The 19,071-nt window shown below is 52.4% G+C and overlaps 1 protein-coding gene and 1 long non-coding RNA gene across 2 annotated transcripts in view; both read right to left on the bottom strand.

Annotated features, from left to right (window-relative positions):
* The window catches only part of LOC118368670 (neurexin-2-like), a 991,707-nt gene that overhangs the window by 516,287 nt on the left and 456,349 nt on the right, over positions 1-19,071 (bottom strand). The gene's annotated exons all lie outside the window — the stretch shown is intronic.
* Positions 308-3,913, bottom strand: LOC127915999 (uncharacterized). The gene is made up of 3 exons (XR_008093202.1): positions 3,769-3,913; positions 1,677-1,829; positions 308-594 (listed from the first exon to the last, which is right to left on the bottom strand). It is a non-coding gene; the product is annotated as an uncharacterized LOC127915999 (long non-coding RNA).

The raw sequence follows: 19,071 nt of genomic DNA, 5'->3' as shown, positions 1-19,071 counted from the left end.
CTCTCGGACCCTCAGACCCCTTCCCTCTCTGACCCTCTCTCTCACTATCTCTCTCTCTGACCCTCTCTCTCACTATCTCAATCTCTGACCCTCTCTCTCACTATCTCTCTCTCTGACCCACTGATTCCTTCTCTCTCTGACCCACTGACTCCTTCTCTCTCTGACCCTCTGACTCCCTCTCTCTGACCCTCTGACTCCCTCTCTCTCTGACCCTCTGACTCCTTCTCTCTCTGACCCTCTGACTCCTTTCTCTCTCTGACCCTCTGACTCCTTCTCTCTGACCCTCTCTCTCACTCTCTCTCTCTGACCCTCTCTCTCACTATCTCTCTCTCTGACCCACTGACTCCTCCTCTCTCTGACCCTCTGACTCCTTTCTCCTCTGACCCTCTCTCTCACTATCTCTCTCACTGACCCTCTGACTCTTTCTCTCACTGACCCTCTGACTCTTTCTCTCTCTGACCCACTAACTCCTTCTCTCTCTGACCCTCTGTCTCCTTCTCTCTCTGACCCTCTGTCTCCTTCTCTCTCTCTGACCCTCTGACTCATTCTCTCTCTCTCTGACCCACTGACTCCGTCTCTCTCTGACCCTCTGACCTCTCTCTCTCTCTCTCTGACCCTATGACTCCCTCTCTCTCTGACACTCTGACTCCCTCTCTCTCTCGGACCCTCAGACCCCTTCCCTCTCTGACCCTCTCTCTCACTATCTCTCTCTCTGACCCTCTCTCTCTCACTATCTCAATCTCTGACCCTCTGACTCCTTCTCTCTCACTATCTCTCTCTCTGACCCACTGATTCCTTCTCTCTCTGACCCACTGACTCCTTCTCTCTCTGACCCTCTGACTCCCTCCCTCTGACCCTCTGACTCCTTCTCTCTCTGACCCTCTGACTCCTTCTCTCTCTCTCTGACCCACTGACTCCTTCTCTCTCTGACCCTCTGTCTCCTTCTCTCTCTCTCTGACCCTCTGACTCATTCTCTCTGACCCACTGACTCCGTCTCTCTCTGAACCTCTGACTCTCTCTCTCTCTGACCCTCTGACTCCCTCTCTCTCCCTCTGACACTCTGACTCCTCTCTCTCTCGGAACCCTCAGACCCCTTCCCTCTCTGACCCTCTCTCTCACTATCTCTCTCTCTGACCCTCTCTCTCTCACTATCTCAATCTCTGACCCTCTGACTCCTTCTCTCTCACTATCTCTCTCTCTGACCCACTGATTCCTTCTCTCTCTGACCCACTGACTCCTTCTCTCTCTGACCCTCTGACTCCCTCCCTCTGACCCTCTGACTCCTTCTCTCTCTGACCCTCTGACTCCTTCTCTCTCTGGCCCTCTGACTCCTTCTCTCTCTCTGACCCTCTGACTCCCTCTCTCTCTGACCCTCTCTCTCACTATCTCTCTCTCTGACCCTCTCTCTCACTATCTCTCTCTCTGACCCACTGACTCCTCCTCTCTCTGACCCTCTGACTCCCTCTCTCTCTGACCCTCTCTCTCACTATCTCTCTCTCTGACCCTCTGTCACTATCTCTCTCTCTGACCCACTGACTCCTCTCTCTCTCTCTCTCTGACCCTCTGTCTCCTTCTCTCTCTGACCCTCTGTCTCCTTCTCTCTCTCTGACCCTCTGACTCATTCTCTCTCTCTCTCTGACCCTCTGACTCATTCTCTCCCTCTCTGACCCACTGACTCTCTCTCTCTCTGACCCTATGACTCCCTCTCTCTCTGACACTCTGACTCACTCTCTCTCTCGACCCTCAGACCCCTTCCCTCTCTGACCCTCTCTCTCACTATCTCTCTCTCTGACCCTCTCTCTCACTATCTCAATCTCTGACCCTCTGACCTCTGACTCCTTCTCTCTCACTATCTCTCTCTCTGACCCACTGATTCCTTCTCTCTCTGACCCACTGACTCCTTCTCTCTCTGACCCTCTGACTCCTCTCTCTCTGACCCTCTGACTCCTTCTCTCTCTGACCCTCTGACTCCTTCTCTCTCTCTCTGACCCACCCTGACTCCTTCTCTCTCTGACCCTCTGACTCCTTCTATCTCTCTGACCCTCTGACCCTCCTTCCCTCTCTCTCTGACCCTCTGACTCCTTCTCTCTCTGACCCTCTGACTCCTTCTCTTTCTGACCCTATGACTCCTTCTCTTTCTGACCCTCTGACCTCTGACTCCTTCTCTCTCTGACTCCTTCTCTCTCTCTCTCTCTGACCCACTGACTCCTTCTCTCTCTGACCCTCTGACTCCTATCTCTCTGACCCTCTGACTCCTTCCCTCTCTCTCTGACCCTCTGACTCCTTCTCTCTCTGACCCTCTGACTCCTTCTCTCTCTGACCCTCTGACTCCTTCTCTCTCTGACCCTCTGACTCCCTCTCTCTCTGACCCTCTGACTCCCTCTCTCTCTGACCCTCTCTCTCACTATCTCTCTCTCTATCTCTCTCTCTGACCCACTGACTCCTTCTCTCTCTGACCCTCTGACTCCCTCTCTCTCTGACCCTCTCTCTCACTATCTCTCTCTCTGACCCTCTGACTCCTTCTCTCTCTGACCCTCTGACTCCCTCTCTCTCTGACCCTCTGACTCTCTCTCTCTCTCTCTGACCCTCTGACTCCTTCTCTCTCTGACCCTCTGACTCCTTCTCTCTCTGACCCTCTGACTCCCTTTCTCTCTGACCCTCTGACTCCTTCTCTCTCTCTCTCTGACCCACTGACTCCTTCTCTCTCTGACCCTCTGACTCCCTCTCTCTCTGACCCTCTCTCTCACTATCTCTCTCTCTGACCCTCTGACTCTTTCTCTCTCTGACCCTCTGACTCCCTCTCTCTCTGACCCTCTGACTCCTCTCTCTCTCTCTCTCTGACCCACTGACTCCTTCTCTCTCTGACCCTCTGACTCCTTCTCTCTCTGACCCTCTGACTCCCTCTCTCTCTGACCCTCTGACTCCTTCTCTCTCTCTCTGACCCACTGACTCCGTCTCTCTCTGACCCTCTGACTCCCTCTCTCTCTGACCCTCTGACTCCGTCTCTCTCTGACCCTCTGACTCCCTCTCTCTCTCGGACCGTCTGACCCCTTCCCTCTCTTACCCTCTCTCTCACTATCTCTCTCTCTGACCCTCTCTCTCACTATCTCAATCTCTGACCCTCTGACTCCTTCTCTCTCTCTGACCTCTCTCTCACTACTCCTTCTCTCTCTGACCCTCTGACTCCTTCTCTCTCTGACCCTCTGACTCCCTCTCTCTCTGACCCTCTCTCTCAATATCTCTCTCTCTGACCCTCTGACTCCCTCTCTCTCTGACCCTCTCTCTCACTCTCTCTCTCTGACCCTCTCTCTCACTATCTCTCTCTCTGACCCACTGACTCCTTCTCTCTCTGACCCTCTGACTCCCTCTCTCTCTGACCCTCTCTCTCACTATCTCTCTCTCTGACCCACTGACTCCTTCTCTCTGACCCTCTGACTCCCTCTCTCTCTGACCCTCTCTCTCTCTATATCTCTCTCTCTGACCCACTGACTCCTTCTCTCTCTGACCCTCTGACTCCTTCTCTCTCTGACCCTCTGACTCCTTCTCTCTCTGACCCTCTGACTCCTTCTCTCTCTGACCCTCTGACTCCCTCTCTCTCTGACCCTCTGACGCCTTCTCTCTCTCTCTGACCCACTGACTCCGTCTCTCTCTGACCCTCTGACTCCCTCTCTCTCTCGGACCGTCTGACCCCTTCCCTCTCTTACCCTCTCTCTCACTATCTCTCTCTCTGACCCTCTCTCTCACTATCTCTCTCTCTGACCCTCTGACTCCTTCTCTCTCTGACCCTCTGACTCCTTCTCTTTCTGACCCTATGACTCCTTCTCTCTCTCTCTGACCCACTGACTCCATCTCTCTCTGACCCTCTGACTCCCTCTCTCTCTGACCCTCTGACCCCTTCCCTCTCTGACCCTCTGACTCTTCACTATCTCTGTCTCTCTGACCCTCTGACCCTCTGACCCTCTCTCTCACTATCTCTCTCTCTCTGACCCTCTCTCTCACTATCTCTGACCCTCTCTCTCCTATCTCTCTCTCTGACCCTCTGACTGACTCCTTCTCTCTCTCTGACCCTCTGACTCCTTCTCTCTCTGACCCTCTGACTCCTTCTCTCTCTGACCTCTGACCCACTGACTCCTTCTCTCTCTGACCCTCTGACTCCTCTCTCTCTCTGACCCTCTGACCCTTCTTCTCTCTCCCTCTGACTCCTCTCTCTCTCTCTGACCCTTCTCTCTCTATCTCTCTCTCTGACCCACTGACTCCTTCTCTCTCTGACCCTCTGACTCCTTCTCTCTCTGACCCTCTGACTCCTTCTCTCTCTGACCCTCTGACTCTCTCTCTCTGACTATCTCTCTCTGACCCTCTGACTCCCTCTCTCTCTCTGACCCTCTCTCTCACTATCTCTCTCTGACCCTCTGACTCCTTCTCTCTCTGACCCTCTGACTCCTCTCTACCCTCTGACCCTCTGACCCTCTCTCTCACTATCTCTCTCTCTGACCCTCTGACTCCTTCTCTCTCTCTTCTCTCTCTCTCTGACCCACTGACTCCGACCCTCTCTCTCTGACCCTCTGACTCTTTCTCTCTCTGACCCTCTGACTCCTCTCTCTCTCTGACCCTCTGACTCCTCTCTCTCTGACTCCTCTCTCTGACCCACTGACTCCTCTCTCTCTGACCCTCTGACTCTTTCTCTCTCTGACCCTCTGACTCCCTCTCTCTCTGACCCTCTGACTCCTTCTCTCTCTCTGACCCTCTGACTCCTTCTCTCTCTGACCCTCTGACTCCTTCTCTCTCTGACCCTCTGACTCCTCTCTCTGACCCTCTGACTCCCTCTCTCTCTCTGACCCCTCTGACTCCCTTCTCTCTCTGACCCTCTCTCTATCTCTCTCTCTGACCCTCTCTCTGACCCTCTCTCAATCTCTGACCCTCTGACTCCTTCTCTCTCTGACCCTCTGACTCCTTCTCTCTCTGACCCTCTGACTCCTTCTCTCTCTGACCCTCTCCTCCCTCTCTCCCTCTGACCCTCTCTCTCAATCTCTCTCTCTCTGACCCTCTGACCCTCTGACTCCTCTCTCTCTGACCCTCTGACTCCCTCTCTCTCTGACCCTCTCTCTCACTATCTCTCTCTCTGACCCTCTGACTCCTTCTGTCTCTGACCCTCTGACTCCTCTCTCTCTGACCCTCTGACTCCTCTCTCTCTCTGACCCTATCTCTCGCTCTGACCCTCTGACTCTCTGACCCTCTGACTCCCTCTCTCTCTGACCCTCTCTCTCACTATCTCTCTCTCTGACCCACTGACTCCTTCTCTCTCTGACCCTCTGACTCCTTCTCTCTCTGACCCTCTGACTCCTTCTCTCTCTGACCCTCTGACTCCTTCTCTCTCTGACCCTCTGACTCCTTCTCTCTCTGACCCTCTGACTCCTTCTCTCTCTGACCCTCTGACTCTCTCTCTCTCTCTGACCCTCTGACTCCTTCTCTCTCTGACCCTCTGACTCCTTCTCTCTCTGACCCTCTGACTCCCTCTCTCTCTGACCCTCTGACTCCTTCTCTCTCTGACCCTCTGACTCCCTTCCCTCTCTGACCCTCTCTCTCACTATCTCTCTCTCTGACCCTCTCTCTCACTATCTCTCTCTCTGACCCTCTGACTCCTTCTCTCTCTGACCCTCTGACTCCTTCTCTCTCTGACCCTCTGACTCCTTCTCTCTCTGACCCTCTGACTCCTCTCTCTCTCTGACCCTCTCTCTCTCTCTCTCTGACCCTCTGACTCCTTCTCTCTCTGACCCTCTGACTCTCTGACCCTCTGACTCCTTCTCTCTCTCTCCCTCTGACCCTCTCTCTCTCTCTGACCCTCTGACTCCTTCTCTCTCTGACCCTCTGACCCTCTGACTCTCTCTCTCTGACCCTCTCTCTATCTCTCTCTCTGACCCTATCTCTCTCTCTGACCCTCTGACTCCTTCTCTCTCTGACTATCTCTCTCTCTGACCCTCTGACTCCTTCTCTCTGACCCTCTGACTCCTTCTCTCTCTGACCCTCTGACTCCTTCTCTCTCTGACCCTCTGACTCCTTTCTCTCTGACCCTCTCTCTCACTCTCTCTCCTCTGACCCTCTCTCTCACCCTCTCTCTCACTATCTCTCTCTCTGACCCACTGACTCCTCTCTCTCTCTGATCCTCTGACTCCTTCTCTCTCTGACCCTCTGACTCCTCTCTCTCTCTCTGACCCTCTGACTCCCTCTCTCTCTGACCCTCTGACTCTCACTATCTCTCTCTCTGACCCTCTCTCTCACTATCTCACTCTCTGACCCACTGACTCCTTCTCTCTCTCTCTCTCTGACCTGACTCCCTCTCTCTCTGACCCTCTGACTCCTCTCTCTCTCTCTCTCTGACCCTCTGACTCTTCCTCTCTCTCTGACACTCTGACTCTTTCTCTCTCTGACCCTCTGACTCCCTATCTCTCTGACCCTCTGACTCCTTCTCTCTCTCTGACCCTCTGACTCCTTCTCTCTCTGACCTCTGACTCCTTCTCTCTCTGACCCTCTGACTCCTTCTCTCTCTGACCCTCTGACTCCGTCTCTCTCTGACCCTCTGACTCCCTCTCTCTGACCCTCTGACTCCCTCTCTCTCTCTGACCGACTCCCTGACCCCTTCCTCTCTTACTCTCTCTCTCACTATCTCTCTCTGACCCTCTCTCACTATCTCTCTCTGACCCTCTGACTCCTTCTCTCTCTGACCCTCTGACTCCTTCTCTCTCTGACCCTCTGACTCCTTCTCTCTCTGACCCTCTGACTCCTTCTCTCTCTGACCCTCTGACTCCTTCTCTCTCTGACCCTCTGACTCCCTCTCTCTCTGACCCTCTCTCTCACTATCTCTGTCTGACCCTCTGACCCTCTCTCTCTCTCTCTCTGACTCTGACCCTCTCTCTCTCTATCTCTCTCTCTGACCCTCTCTCTCACTATCTCTCTCTGACCCTCTGACTCCTTCTCTCTCTGACCCTCTGACTCCTTCTCTCTTCTGACCCTCTGACTCCTTCTCTCTCTCTCTGACCCTCTGACTCCATCTCTCTCTGACCCTCTGACTCCTATCTCTCTCTGACCCTCTGACTCCTTCTCTCTCTGACCCTCTGACTCCCTCTCTCTCTGACCCTTTCTCTCACTATCTCTCTCTCTGACCCTCTGACTCCTTCTCTCTCTGACCCTCTGACTCCTTCTCTCTCTGACCCTCTGACTCCCTCTCTCTCTGACCCTCTCTCTCACTATCTCTCTCTCTGACCCTCTCTCTCACTATCTCTCTCTCTCTGACCCACTGACTCCTTCTCTCTCTGACCCTCTGACTCCTTCTCTCTCTGACCCTCTGACTCCCTCTCTCTCTGACCCTCTCTCTCACTATCTCTTCCTCTGACCCTCTGACTCCTTCTCTCTCTGACCCTCTGACTCCTTCTCTCTCTCTGACCCTCTGACCCTCTGACCCTCTGACTCTCTCTGACCCTCTGATCTCTCTCTCTCTCTGACCCTCTCTCTCTGACTCTCTCTCTCTGACCCTCTGACCCTCTGCTCCTTCTCTCTCTCTTCTCTCTCTCTCTGACCTGACCCACTCTCTCACTATCTCAATCTCTGACCCTCTGACTCCTTCTCTCTCTGACCCTCTGACCCTCTGACTCTCTCTCTGACCCTCTGACTCCTTCTCTCTCTGAACCTCTGACTCCTTCTCTCTCTGACCCTCTGCCTCCTTCTCTCTCTGACCCTCTGACTCCCTCTCTCTCTGACCCTCTCTCTCACTATCTCTGTCTGACCCTCTGACCCTCTCTCTCCCTCTATCTCTCTCTCTCTGACTCCTCTCTCTCACTATCTCTCTCTCTGACCCTCTCTCTCACTATCTCAATCTCTGAACCTCTGACTCCCTCTCTCTCTGACACTCTGACTCCCTTTCTCTCTGACCCTCTGACTCCTTCTCTCTCTCTCTGACCCACTGACTCCTTCTCTCTCTGACCCTCTGACTCCCTCTCTCTCTGACCCTCTGACTCCTTCTCTCTCTCTCTGACCCTCTGACTCCTTCTCTCTCTGACCCTCTGACTCCTTCTCTCTCTGACCCTCTGACTCCTTCTCTCTCTCTCTGACCCACTGACTCCATCTCTCTCTGACCCTCTGACTCCCTCTCTCTCTGACCCTCTCTCTCACTATCTCTCTCTCTGACCCTCTGACTCCTTCTCTCTCTGACCCTCTGACTCCTTCTCTCTCTGACCCTCTGACTCCTCTCTCTCTCTGACCCTCTGACTCCTTCTCTCTCTGACCCTCTGACTCTCTCTGACCCTCTGACCCTCTGACCCTCTCTCTCTCACTATCTCTCTCTCTCTCTGACCCTCTCTCTCTCACTCTCTCTCTCTCTGACCCTCTGACTCCTTCTCTCTCTCTTCTCTCTCTCTGACCCACTGACTCCTCTCTCTCTGACCCTCTGACTCCTTCTCTCTCTGACCCTCTGACTCCTTCTCTCTCTGACCCTCTGACCCCTCTGACTCTCTCTCTCTCTCTGACCCTCTGACTCCTTCTCTCTCTGACCCTCTGACTCTTTCTCTCTCTGACCCTCTGACTCCCTCTCTCTCTGACCCTCTGACTGACTCTGACCCTCTCTCTGACCCTCTGACTCCTTCTCTCTCTGACCCTCTGACTCCTTCTCTCTCTGACCCTCTGACTCCTATCTCTCTGACCCTCTGACTCCCTCTTCTCTCTCGGACCGTCTCTGACTGACCTTCTTCCTCTCTTACCCTCTCTCTCACTATCTCTCTCTCTGACCCTCTCTCTCACTATCTCAATCTCTGACCCACTGACTCCTTCTCTCTCTGACCCTCTGACTCCTTCTCTCTCTGACCCTCTGACTCCTTCTCTCTCTGACCCTCTGACTCCCTCTCTCTCTGACCCTCTCTCTCAATATCTCTCTCTCTGACCCTCTGACTCCCTCTCTCTCTGACCCTCTGACTCCCTCTCTCTCTGACCCTCTCTCTCACTATCTCTCTCTCTCTGACCCTCTGACTCCTTCTCTCTCTGACCCTCTGACTCCCTCTCTCTCTGACCCTCTCTCTCACTATCTCTCTCTCTGACCCTCTGACTCCTTCTCTCTCTGACCCTCTGACTCCCTCTCTCTCTCACCCTATCTCTCTCTGACCCTCTGACTCCCTCTCTCTCTGACCCTCTGACTCCCTTTCTGTCTGACCCTCTGACTCCTTCTCTCTCTGACCCTCTGACTCATTCTCTCTCTGACCCTCTGACTCCTTCTCTCTCTGACCCTCTGACTCCTTCTCTCTCTGAACCTCTGACGCCTTCTCTCTCTGACCCACTGACTCCTCCCTCTCTCTCTGACCCTCTGACTCCCTCTCTCTCTGACCCTCTGACTCCCTCTCTCTGACCCTCTGACTCCTCTCTCTCTCTCGACCGTCTGACCCCTTCCCTCTCTTACCCTCTCTCTCACTATCTCTCTCTCTGACCCTCTCTCTCACTATCTCAATCTCTGACCTCTGACTCCTTCTCTCTCTCTGACCCTCTGACTCCTTCTCTCTCTGACCCTCTGACTCCTTCTCTCTCTCTGACCCTCTGACTCCCTCTCTCTCTGACCCTCTGACTCCTATCTCTCTCTGACCCTCTGACTCCCTCTGACTCTCTCCTCTGACCCTCTGACTCCTTCTCTCTCTGACCCTCTGACTCTCACTATCTCTCTCTGACCCTCTGACTCCTTCTCTCTCTGACCCTCTGACCCTCTCTCTCTCTGACCCTCTCTCTCTCTATCTCTCTCTCTGACCCTCTGACTCCTTCTCTCTCACTATCTCTCTCTCTGACCCTCTGACTCCTTCTCTCTCTGACCCTCTGACTCCTTCTCTCTCTCTGACCCTCTGACTCTCTGACCCTCTCTCTCACTATCTCTCTCTCTCTCTGACCCTCTCTCTCACTATCTCTCTCTCTGACCCTCTGACTCCTTCTCTCTCTCTTCTCTCTCTGACCCACTGACTCCGACCCTCTCTCTCTCTGACCCTCTGACTCTTTCTCTCTCTGACCCTCTGACTCCTCTCTCTCTGACCCTCTGACTCCTTCTCTCTCTCTCTCTGACCCACTGACTCCTTCTCTCTCTGACCCTCTGACTCTTTCTCTCTCTGACCCTCTGACTCCTCTCTCTCTGACCCTCTGACTCCTTCTCTCTCTCTCTCTCTCTCTGACCCACTGACTCCTTCTCTCTCTCTGACTCCTTCTCTCTCTGACCCTCTGACTCCCTATCTCTCTGACCCTCTGACTCCCTCTCTCTCTCGACCCTCTGACCCTTCCCTCTCTTACCCTCTCTCTCACTATCTCTCTCTCTGACCCTCTCTCTCACTATCTCAATCTCTGACCCTCTGACTCCTTCTCTCTCTGACCCTCTGACTCCTTCTCTCTCTGACCCTCTGACTCCTTCTCTCTCTGACCCTCTGACTCCCTCTCTCTCTGACCCTCTGACTCTCTCAATATCTCTCTCTCTGACCCTCTGACTCCTCTCTCTCTCTGACTCCTGACTCTCTCTCTGACCCTCTCTCCAATATCTCTCTCTGAACCTCTGACTCCTTCTGTCTCTGACCCTCTGACTCCTCTCTCTCTGACCCTCTCTCTCACTATCTCTCTCTCTGACCCTCTGACTCCTTCTGTCTCTGACCCTCTGACTCCCTCTCTCCCTGACCCTCTCTCTCTATCTCTCTGACCCACTGACTCCTTCTCTCTCTGACCCTCTGACTCCTTCTCTCTCTGACCTCTGACTCCTTCTCTCTCTGACCCTCTGACTCATTCTCTCTCTGACCCTCTGACTCCTTCTCTCTCTGACCCTCTGACTCCTTCTCTCTCTGACCCTCTGACTCCTTCTCTCTCTCTCTGACCCACTGACTCCTCTGACTCTCTCTCTGACCCTCTGACTCCTCTCTCTCTGACCCTCTGACTCCGTCTCTCTCTGACCCTCTGACTCCTCTCTCTCTCTGACCGTCTGACTCCTTCTCTCTCTTACCTCTCTCTCCCTCTGACTATCTCTCTCTCTGACCCTCTCTCTCACTATCTCAATCTCTGACACTCTGACTCCTTCTCTCTCTGACCCTCTGACTCCTTCTCTCTCTGACCCTCTGACTCCTTCTCTCTCTGACCCTCCGACTCCCTCTCTCTCTGACCCTCTCTCTCTCTCTGACTATCTCTCTCTGACCCTCTGACTCCTCTCTCTCTGACCCTCTGACTCCTCTCTCTCTCTGACCCTCTCTCTCACTATCTCTCTCTGACCCTCTGACTCCTTCTCTCTCTGACCCTCTGACTCTCTCTCTCTCTGACCCTCTCTCTCACTATCTCTCTGACCCTCTGACTCCTTCTCTCTCACTATCTCTCTCTCTGACCCTCTGACTCTGACCCTCTGACTCCCTATCTCTGACCCTCTGACTCCTTCTCTCTCTGACCCTCTGACTCCTTCTCTCTCTGACCCTCTGACTCCCTCTCTCTCTGACCCTCTCTCTCACTATCTCTCTCTCTGACCCTCTCTCTCACCCTCTCTCTCACTATCTCTCTCTCTGACCCACTGACTCCTCCTCTCTCTGACCCTCTGACTCCTTCTCTCTCTGACCCTCTGACTCCTTCTCTCTCTGACCCTCTGACTCCCTCTCTCTCTGACCCTCTCTCTCACTATCTCTCTCTCTGACCCTCTCTCTCACTATCTCTCTCTCTGACCCACTGACTCCTTCTCTCTCTGACCCTCTGACTCCCTCTCTCTCTGACCCTCTCTCTCACTATCTCTCTCTCTGACCCTCTGACTCTTTCTCTCTCTGACCCTCTGACTCTTTCTCTCTCTGACCCTCTGACTCCCTTTCTCTCTGACCCTCTGACTCCTTCTCTCTCTCTCTCTGACCCACTGACTCCTTCTCTCTCTGACCCTCTGACTCCCTCTCTCTCTGACCCTCTGACTCCCTCTCTCTAAGACTCTCTGACTCCTCTCTCTCTCGGACCGTCTGACCCTTCCCTCTCTTGACCTTCTCTCTCACTATCTCTCTCTCTGACCCTCTGACTCTCACTATCTCAATCTCTGACCCTCTGACTCCTTCTCTCTCTGACCCTCTGACTCCTTCTCTCTCTGACCCTCTGACTCCCTCTCTCTCTGACCCTCTCTCTCAATATCTCTGAATCTCTCTCTGACCCTCTGACTCCTTCGACCTCTGACCCTCTGACTCCTCTCTCTCTGACCCTCTGACTCCTTCTCTCTCTGACCCTCTGACTCCTTCTCTCTCTGACCGTCTGCCTCCTTCTCTCTCTGACCCTCTGACTCCCTCTCTCTGACCCTCTCTCTCAATATCTCTCTCTGACCCTCTGACTCACTCTCTCTCTGACCCTCTGACTCCCTCTCTCTCTCTGACCCTCTCTCACTATCTCTCTCTGACCCTCTGACTCCTTCTCTCTCTGACCCTCTGACTCCTTCTCTCTCTGACCCTCTGACTCCCTCTCTCTGACCCTCTCTCTCAATATCTCTCTCTCTGACCCTCTGACTCCTATCTCTGACCCTCTGACTCCTCTCTGACCCTCTCTCTCACTATCTCTCTCTCTGACCCTCTCTCTCACTATTTCTCTCTCTGACCCACTGACTCCTTCTCTCTCTGACCCTCTAACTCCTTCTCTCTCTGACCCTCTGACTCCTTCTCTCTCTGACCCTCTGACTCCTTCTCTCTCTGACCCTCTGACTCTCCTCTCTCTCTGACCCTCTGACTCCTCTCCATCTCTGACCCTCTCTCTCACTATCTCTCTCTCTGACCCTCTCTCTCAATATCTCTCTCTCTGACCCTCTGACTCCTTCTCTCTCTGACCCTCTGACTCCCTCTCTCCCTCTGACCCTCTGACCCTCTGACTCCTCTCTCTGACCCTCTGATTTGACCCTCTGACCCTCTGACTCTCTCTCTGACCCTCTCTCTCACTATCTCTCTCTGACCCTCTCTCTCACTATTTCTCTCTCTGACCCACTGACTCCTCTCTCTCTCAGACCCTCTGACTCCTTCTCTCTCAGACCCTCTGACTCCTTCTCTCTCTGACTCTTTGACTCCCTCTCTCTCTGACCCTCTCTCTCTCTGACCCTCTGACTCCTTCTCTCTCTGACCCTCTGACCCTCTGACTCTCTCTGACCCTCTGACTCCTTCTTTCTCTGACCCTCTGACTCTCTTCTCTCTCTGACCCTCTGACTCCTTCTCTCTCTGACCCTCTGACTCCTTCTCTCTCTGACCCTCTGACTCCTTCTCTCTCTGACCCTCTGACTCCTTCTCTCTCTGACCCTCTGACCCTCTCTCTCTGACCCTCTGACTCCTTCTCTTCTCTGACCCTCTGACTCCTTCTCTCTCTGACCCTCTGACTCCTTCTCTCTCTGACCCTCTGACTCCCTCTCTCTCTGACCCTCTGACTCCTTCTATCTCTGACCCTCTGACTCCCTCTCTCTCTGACCCTCTCTCTCACTATCTCTCTCTCCCTCTCTCTCTCACTATCTCTCTCTCTGACCCACTGACTCCTCCTCTCTCTGACCCTCTGACTCCCTCTCTCTGACCCTCTGACTCCTTCTCTCTCTGACCCTCTGACTCCTTCTCTCTCTGACCCTCTGACTCCCTCTCCATCTCTGACCCTCTCTCTCACTATCTCTCTCTCTGACCCTCTCTCTCAATATCTCTCTCTCTGACCCTCTGACTCCTTCTCTCTCTGACCCTCTGACTCCCTCTCTCTCTGACCCTCTGACTCCCTCTCTATCTGACCCTTTGACTCCCTCTCTCTCTGACCCTCTCTCTCACTATCTCTCACTCTGACCCTCTCTCTCACTATCTCTATCTCTCTGACCCACTGACTCCTCCTCTCTCTGACCCTCTGACTCCTTCTCTCTCAGACCCTCTGACTCCTTCTCTCTCTGACTCTTTGACTCCCTCTCTCTCTGACTCTTTGACTCCCTCTCTCTCTGACCCTCTGACTCCCTCTCTCTCTGACCCTCTGACTCCTCTCTCTCTCTGACCCTCTGACTCCTTCTCTCTCTGACCCTCTGACTCCTTCTCTCTCTGACCCTCTGACTCCTTCTCTCTCTGACCCTCTGACTCCTTCTCTCTCTGACCCTCTGACTCCCTCTCTCTCTGACCCTCTCTCTCACTATTTCTCTCTCTGACCCACTGACTCCTCCTCTCTCTGACCCTCTGACTCCTTCTCTCTCAGACCCTCTGACTCCTTCTCTCTCTGACTCTTTGACTCCCTCCCTCTCTGACCCTCTCTCTCTCTGACCCTCTGACTCCTTCTCTCTCTGACCCTCTGACTCCTTCTCTCTCTGACCCTCTGACTCCTTCTCTCTCTGACCCTCTGACTCCTTCTCTCTCTGACCCTCTGACTCCTTCTCTCTCTGACCCTCTCTCTCTCTGACCCTCTGACTCCTTCTCTCTCTGACCCTCTGACTCCTTCTCTCTCTGACCCTCTGACTCCTTCTCTCTCTGACCCTCTGACTCCTTCTCTCTCTGACCCTCTGACTCCTTCTCTCTCTGACCCTCTGACTCCTTCTCTCTCTGACCCTCTGACTCCTTCTCTCTCTCTCTCTGACCCTCTGACTCCCTCTCTCTCTGACCCTCTCTCTCAATATCTCTCTCTGACCCACTGACTCCCTCTCTCTCTGACCCTCTCTCTCACTATCTCTCTCTCTGACCCACTGACTCCTTCTCTCTCTGACTCTCTGACTCCTTCTCTCTCTCTCTCTGACCCACTGACTCCTTCTCTCTCTGACCCTCTGACTCCTTCTCTCTCTGACCCTCTGACTCCCTATCTCTCTGACCCTCTGACTCCTTCTCTCTCTCTCTGACCCACTGACTCCCTCTCTCTCTGACCTTCTGACTCCCTCTCTCTCTGACACTCTGACTCCCTCTCTATCTCAATCTCTGACCATCTGACTCCTTCTCTGACGCTCTCAATACTTCTCTCTCACTATCTCTCTCTGACCCTCTCTCTCACTATCTCTCTCTGACCCTCTGACTCCTTCTCTCTCTGACCCTCTGACTCCTTCTCTCTCTGACCCTCTGACTCCCTCTCTCTGACCCTCTGACTCCCTCTCTATCTGACCCTTTGACTCCCTCTCTCTCTGACCCTCTCTCTCACTATCTCTCACTCTGACCCTCTCTCTCACTATCTCTATCTCTCTGACCCACTGACTCCTCCTCTCTCTGACCCTCTGACTCCTTCTCTCTCTGACTCTTTGACTCCCTCTCTCTCTGACTCTTTGACTCCCTCTCTCTCTGACCCTCTCTCACTATCTCTCTCTCTGACCCTCTGACTCCTTCTCTCTCTGACCCTCTGACTCCTTCTCTCTCTGACCCTCTGACTCCTTCTCTCTCTGACCCTCTGACTCCTTCTCTCTCTGACCCTCTGACTCCTTCTCTCTCTGACCCTCTGACTCCTTCTCTCTCTGACCCTCTGACTCCTTCTCTCTCTGACCCTCTGACTCCCTCTCTCTCTGACCCTCTCTCTCACTATGTCTCTCTCTGACCCTCTGACTCCCTCTCGCTCTGACCCTCTGACTCTCTGACCCTCTGACTCCCTCTCTCTCTGACCCTCTCTCTCCTCTCTCTGACCCTCTCTCTCACTATCTCTCTCTCTGACCCACTGACTCTTCTCTCTCTGACCCTCTGACTCCTTCTCTCTCTGACCCTCTGACTCCTTCTCTCTCTGACCCTCTGACTCCTTCTCTCTCTGACCCTCTGACTCCTTCTCTCTCTGACCCTCTGACTCCTTCTCTCTCTGACCCTCTGACTCCTTCTCTCTCTGACCTTCTGACTCCTTCTCTCTCTGACCCTCTGACTCCTTCTCTCTCTGACCCTCTGACTCCTTCTCTCTCTGACCCTCTGACTCCCTCTCTCTCTCTGACCCTCTCTCTCACTATCTCTCTCTCTGACCCTCTATCTCACTATCTCTCTCTCTGACCATCTGACTCCTTCTCTGACGCTCTCAATACTTCTCTCTCACTATCTCTCTCTGACCCTCTCTCTCACTATCTCAATCTCTGACCCTCTGACTCCCTCTCTCTCACTATCTCTCTCTCTGACCCACTGACTCCTTCTCTCTCTGACCCTCTGACTCCTTCTCTCTCTGACCCTCTGACTCCTTCTCTCTCTGACCCTCTGACTCCTTCTCTCTCTGACCCTCTGACTCCCTCTCTCTGACCCTCTCTCTCAATATCTCTCTCTCTGACCCTCTGACTCCCTCTCTCTCTGACCCTCTCTCTCACTATCTCTCTCTCTGACCCTCTCTCTCACTATCTCTCTCTGACCCACTGACTCCTTCTCTCTCTGACCCTCTCTCTCACTATCTCTCTCTCTGACCCTCTCTCACTATCTCTCTCTCTGAACCTCTGACTCCCTCTCTCTGACCCTCTGAATCCTTCTCTCTCTGACCCTCTGAATCCTTCTCTCTCTGACCCTCTGAATCCTTCTCTCTCTGACCCTCTGACTCCCTCTCTCTCTGACCCTCTCTCTCAATATCTCTTCCTCTGACCCTCTGACTCCTTCTCTCTCTGACCCTCTGACTCCTTCTCTCTCTGACCCTCTGACTCCCTCTCTCTCTGAACCTCTCTCTCACTATCTCTCTCTGACCCTCTGACTCCTTCTCTCTCACTATCTCAATCTCTGACCATCTGACTCCTTCTCTGATGCTCTCAACCCTTCTCTCTCCAGCCTTTTCTCTCAATCCTTCTCTCTGACTCTCTCTCTCTCTCTGAATCTCTCAACACACACATGCCTCACATGAAAACACACATGCAAACACGATTTCAATTTTTGAAAGGGTAGACTGTGAGCTGACTACCAATAATGAAAGTCGTCATAGGAGTCTTTGTTGTACTTCATGTAAAATCTTGTTTCGGATGAATCATATTGAAGTTTTAAACAAGAATAAAACAAGCCCATTAGACGAACGGCGCGCCAGTCAAAGTCAGCTCAACTTCCGAAAGTGCTGCCAACCGTACAATTAGGGTGGCTAACACTCCACTTGACCTTGAACAAGGCCCAAGGCTTTTGTGCCGGGGGCGGCATTACATGGTAAAGCTTGTTCATACTGTATATCACGGGTGAACTGAATGATGTCTTAATGGCTGTAACACCTTATGGGCTTCAAGCCTTAATATTGGAGGCTTAGGGACATGCTTTAGGGGTAACACCTGGCACGGCACGAGACAGGTTGTCATGACGTTTCAAGGCAACGGTGACGACAAGTTTAAACACAACCAAGATTAAACTGGCGTGAAATCAATGGGCTCAGGACGAGAGAAACGTAGGCACTTTCTGAACGTTTCTATTGTCTCTTTCTCCACCGCTTTCCTCTGTCGACTTGAAAGGATCGGATCCAGATTCTAGCCAATGGCAATCCATTATACTTTAGGTAGACAGTCCAGTGAACCCAATCCAGCTTCTTTAAAAAAGGAACATTCTGTCATCTGTGAGTACATACTGTATGTTCCAGCTTCCCTACTGCTGGAACATAGAACGAGTCCAAGGGGGACAAAGCAGAAGCAGGGAAGCCGTTTTCACAGAGCTGCATCCATAAAGCTGGAATCCGTTGCTCTTCTACCAGTGATTTTTGTAAAAGCAGAAAATGCACTTTGTGCATCCTTAAAAATGGGCGGAATGGAGTGGGCCGCTATAGGGTAATCGAGTAAGGAAATATACTCTGATCCTCCCACCCACATAGGTACTGCGTTTAGTTGACGGCGTACTTGCTTTCACGCAGGACGTTTCCTTCTGAAAGCAATACCATTGCGTATTTTGCGATTGTACATCTAAATTAGACTAGTGGTGCAATGTCCCCGTGTAGGTTATCTTAAACTGTGTTAACTTCTATGTTGACTGATTCTATGAGCAGAAGACATTGGAAATGGACCCAGGAGTTATCATGAAAGGGAGTATCCTGAGCTTCGTGAGGAAGGGGAAATTGCCTGCTTTCCCTTTAAATTGCTCAGCCAGTGCATTTCTTTACCTAACAATGTCAAAGAAATGAAACTGGTTAGCATGCAGAAAAAGCACTGAAGGACTCTGGGTAAGCAGGTATAAACAGGACACATCCAGAACTATGCGGTTACTGCATGGAGCATGATATAAGACAATGGTTGGCAACCTTCGTTTCAACCTTTGTTTCAACCTTCGTTTCAACCTTTGTTTCAACATGCCCTTAACTATTCAACTGCCATTGCCGTCACATTTGACGATCAGCGCGATATGTGTGTGTGCTGGGCTGGGACAAATGCCTTCCCACCCTGCAAGCTCGACAAGACAGATAAATATGTCATCCAGCTATGAATTTGTGATTTGATCCTGGGTTGCAGAGGATGTGGCAAAATGTCACCCGCTGCTGGTAACAGCTTCCATCTTGTTGTCACTGGACCAAAAGTAACACGTATGTAGAGAAATGGATCACCTCGTCAAGCCTCAAGATAATTACATCATACGGATGTACTGGAACCAGGGTCATTTCTGTGCCTCTTTTATTTACGTAGACAAAAATACGCTTTGACAGCGCATCCCTTCTCATGCCAAACTAAACTGTGGCCCTTCGGAACCGGATATCCTATATTTAGCCTCCGCAATAACACTATAGTAACGCGTTCCATTTAATCCGACAATAGACTTAGCGCTGTGTAATTGATTCCCATTACACGATTGCAATTCCCCTTGTAAAACAAGGCACGCGGCTCCAGCTTCGCAAGCATCTAGCCTGAGAATCGAAAGGGAAATAGGGAGACTGAACACCTGGCTCTGTTGATACACAGGGTCTTTTGATCGGGACATTGACGCGCTGACTTGTGTGACATCCCAAACGGGCATGGAAATGGCCTAATGTGAGGTCATTGTTCTTCGGGGGACAAAGTGCTGTCCGATCCATTTGTTAGCACCGTTTCAAACCCGGCAATTAGCGCCATGTGCGCCCGTTTTACGTGCCATTTATTCCAAGAAAGCAATATCTTACTGTACATTATATCACATTGAGAGTCCAAAAAACATCCTTATATTTTATGAAACTATGGTATAATCAGTTTTGTCATATATTGTAGCCCAGCAATAAAGT

The sequence above is a fragment of the Oncorhynchus keta genome, chromosome 35 (assembly GCF_023373465.1).
Source record: "Oncorhynchus keta strain PuntledgeMale-10-30-2019 chromosome 35, Oket_V2, whole genome shotgun sequence".
NCBI lineage: Eukaryota > Metazoa > Chordata > Actinopteri > Salmoniformes > Salmonidae > Oncorhynchus > Oncorhynchus keta.
This window is presented reverse-complemented; position numbering and strand designations above follow the sequence as displayed.